This window comes from Panthera onca, chromosome A3 (genome assembly GCF_046562875.1).
Source record: "Panthera onca isolate mPanOnc1 chromosome A3, mPanOnc1 haplotype 2, whole genome shotgun sequence".
Lineage (NCBI taxonomy): Eukaryota > Metazoa > Chordata > Mammalia > Carnivora > Felidae > Panthera > Panthera onca.
The window spans coordinates 112,856,536-112,860,652 of record NC_138341.1 but is presented as its reverse complement, the minus strand read 5'-3'; the positions used below and the strand labels follow the sequence as shown (position 1 = coordinate 112,860,652).

The following is a 4,117-nucleotide window of genomic DNA, read 5'->3' as shown; positions in this document are numbered from 1 at the left end:
TCAATCTTTGCACTTCCTCTTCCTCCCTCCCTCCCTCCGGGTCACAAGTATCTCCAAGGGAGGAGCCTGTGTGCTCACAGGGCCCCTAAATTTTTGCATCTGCCACACAGGGGACATCTCTCAATCATCTGGCTCTGGTAGTCAGTGGGGCTTGTGCTCACAGGGCCTGCAAGACTGTTACAAAGGAAGAAAGAATTTGTAGCCAGTGACACCCCCTCTCCTGCAGGGAGCAGCGCAGTGACAACAGACTGAAATGCATCCCCAGTCTTTCTGTGAAAGAGGCCTATTAGCTTCTCTTCACAGCTGTAACCTGAGGGATAAGCTTCTAATTAAACACACATCTAGGGGACAACTACAGTCCTCTCCAGAGACTTGGGAGACCAGCAGGTGCCATCCTCATGCCCTCCCTCTGTCCTGCCCCAGGCCATCAGTGTCTCCAAGAAAGGACCTGGTGTACGCATCTGTGCCCCAGCTTTTATGTCTGCCACCCAGAGGACACATCCCCTGGTGGCATGGCTCTGGTGACCAGTGAGGCTTGGGTGCTCATGGGTTCAGTGGGATGGTAGCAAAAAAAGAAAGAAGAAACAGTTCTCAAATGGCTATTATCCCAGAGCTGAGGGCAGAGGGAGCAGACAGAAATGCCAACTCCCAATCTTCTCCCGGAAAAAGTATATTCACATACTTTAAAAGCTGCTGCCTGAAAGTAAGGCTTCCAATCGGCTGGAACCTAAGTGTTGACTAAGACCCTGCCCTTTGGAACACTGACAGGCCTTGTCGCACCTCAACTACTGGTAGCCCCTAAAAATAATGTAGGCAGCTTGGACAGTCACAATGATTTGAGAGACAACAAAAGCCAGAGTGAGGCTGAACAGTAAGATTCATCTCCCTCATGAGATAAATCATTCAAGATTGGGATATAAATCATTCAAGATTGGGAGAAGTGGCTGTTTCATCTAATGCACAGAAACCAACACACAGAGTCAAGGAAAATGAAGAAACCAAGGAATATGTTCCAAACAAAGGAATAGAATAAAACTTCAGAAAAAGACCTGAGTGAAAGAGAGATAAGTGATGTATCAGATAATGAGTTCAAAATAACGGTCAGGGACCCTGGGTGGCTCAGTAGGTTAAGCAACTGACTTCAACTCAGGACATGATCTCGCGGTTTGTGGGGTTCGAGACCCACGTCAGGCTCTGTGCTGATGGCTCAGAGTCTGGAACCTGATTCGGATTCTGTGTCTCCCTCTCTCTCTGCCTCTCTCTCTCTTAAAAAATAAATAAACATTAAAATAATAATAATAATAATAATAATAATAATAATAATAACGGTCATAAAGATGATCACCAAGCTCAGAAGATGAATGGATGAACAGAGTGGAAATTTCAACAAAGAAACAGAAAATATAAACAATTACAGAGTAAAAGTCACAGAGCTTAAGAATACAATAACTGGGGGCATCTGTGTGGCTCAGTCGGTTGAGCATCCAACTTTGGCTCAAGTCATGATCTCGAGGTTCATGAGTTCAAGCCCCACATTGGGCTTGCTGCTGTCAGCCTGCCAGCACAGAACCCACTTGAGATCCTCTGTTCCCTCTCTCTTCCCCTCCCCCACTTGTGCTCTCCCAAAAAATAAATAAATATTTGTTAAAAAAATAATACAATAACTGAATTGAAAAGTACAATGGGTGGGGGGGTTGACAGCAGACTAGACGCAGTAGAAGAAAGCATTGGTGACCACAAAGGGCAGTGGAACTCACCCAATCAGAGCAGCAAAAAACAAAAAACAAACAAACAAACAAACAAACAAAAGAATGATAAAAAGAGCAGAAAACTTAAGGGACTTATAGGGTAATATCAAGTGAACCAACATTCACATTATAGGGGTCTCAGAAGGAGAAGAGACAGAAAAAGCAGCAGAAAACTTATTTGAAGAAATCATGACTGAATATTCCCCTAACCTTGGGAAGGAAACAGACAATCAGATCCAGGAAGCCCAGGGAGTTCCAAAAAACATGAACCCAAAAAGACCCACCCAGGCACGTTATAATTAAAGTTTCAAATTTTAAAGACAAGGTGAAAATCTTAAAAGAAGCAAAAGAAAAACAACTTGTTACATACAAGGACTCACCATATGACAAAACGAGCAGATTTTTTCAACAGAAACTTTACAAGCCAGAACAAAGTGGCACAATATATGGAAAGCACTGAAAGAAAAACTGCCAATCAAGACTACTCTACCTGGCAAAACTGTTCTTCAGACTTGATGGAAACATAGAGTTTTCTAGATAAGCAAAAGCTGAAGGAATTCAACGCAAGTAGACCAGCCTTACAAGAAATGTTAAAGGGACTTCTTTAAGATGAAATGAAAGGGAACTAATTAGTAACAGGAAAACATGAAGGTATAAATTTCACTGGTAAAAGTATACAGTAAAATTCAGAATAATTTAATGTTGCAAAGGTGATAGGTTAATTACTTGTAAAGCTAGTATGAAGGTTAAAAAACAAAAGTAGCAAAATAACTTATGACTATATTATGAGGCCAGCATTACTCTGATACCAAAATCAGACAAGCATATTATAAGAAAAGAAAATTACAGGCCAATATCCTTAATGGACATAGATGCAAAACCCCTCAATAAATTATTAGCAAGCCAAATTTCAGCAACACATTAAAACTATCATACACCATGGTCAAGAGGGATTTATTCCAGGGATGCAGGATGGTTCAACGTCTGCAAATCAGACGTCATGTGACTCAATAAAAGATAAAACTCATACGGTCATCTCAATAGATGCAGAAAAAGCATTTGACAAAATCCAACATCCATTTATAATATAAACTCTCAACAAAATGGCTATAGAGGGAACATACCACAACACAATAAAGACCATATATGACAAGTCCACAGCTAACATCATGCTCAATGGAGAGGAGCTGAACTTTTTTCCTCTAAGATCAGGAAAAGGACAAAGATGCCCACTCCCACCACCTTTATTTCAACAAAGTATGAGAAATCCTAGCCAGAGCAATTAGTCAAGAAAAAGAAATTAAAGGCATCCATGTGAGAAAAGGAGAAAAACTGTCATTATTGGCACAGGATATATTGTTACACAGAAGACCCTAAAGACTCTACCAAAAAGTGATTCAGTGAAGTTGCAAGGCACAAAGTCAATACACAAAACTCGGTTGTGTTTCTAAACATGAATAATGAACTATAGAGAAATGAAGAAAACAATCCCATTTACAACTTCACCTAAAAGAATAAAATAGCTAGGAATAAATTTAACCAAGGAGGTGACCTATACTTTCATGACCCATACTGAAAGTATAAGATATTGATGCTAGAAATTGAAGGTGACACAAATAACGGAAAGATATTTCATGCTCATGCATCAGAAGAATTAGTATTGTTAAAACGGACATACTACCCAAAGCAGTCTATAGATTCAGTGCAGTCCCTATCAAAATTCCAATGGAATTTTTCATAGAAATAGAACAACCAGACCTAAAAGTTGAATAGAACCACAAAAGATCCCAAATAGCCAAAGGAACTTTGAGAAAGAACAAACCTATAGGCCTTGTGCTTCCTTTTCTCAAATTACATTACAAAGCTATAGTAATCAAAACAGTATGGTCTGAGCCTAAACCCAGACCCACAGAATAATAGAACAGAAGAGAGAGCCCAGAAATAACACTCACACATATATGGTCAATCCATTAATGACAAAGAAGCCAAGAATATACAATAGGGGAAGGACAGTCTCTTCAATAAATGGTGTTGGGAAAATTGAACAGTCACAAAAGAATTCGCAAAAGAATGAAACTGTACCACTACCTTACACTGCACACAAAAATTCACTCAAAGTTAAAGACTTGAACATAAGATCTGACAACATAAACTCCTAGAAGAAAACATAGGCAGTAAGCTCCCTGACATCAGTCTGGGCAGTGATTTTTTGGATTTGACACCAAAAGCAAAGGGAACAAAAGCAAAAACTAACAAATGGGACTACATTAAACCAAAAAGCTTCTGCACAGCAAAGGAAACCATCAACAGAAGAAAAAGGCAGCCTACCAAATGGGAGAAAATATTTGCAAATCATGTATCTGATAAGG

General features: G+C 39.7%; 1 long non-coding RNA gene across 1 annotated transcript in view; it reads right to left on the bottom strand.

Moving 5' to 3' along the window:
- LOC144615803 (uncharacterized) overlaps positions 1–4,117 on the bottom strand; it is a 168,610-nt gene that overhangs the window by 124,017 nt on the left and 40,476 nt on the right. The window lies entirely within an intron of this gene.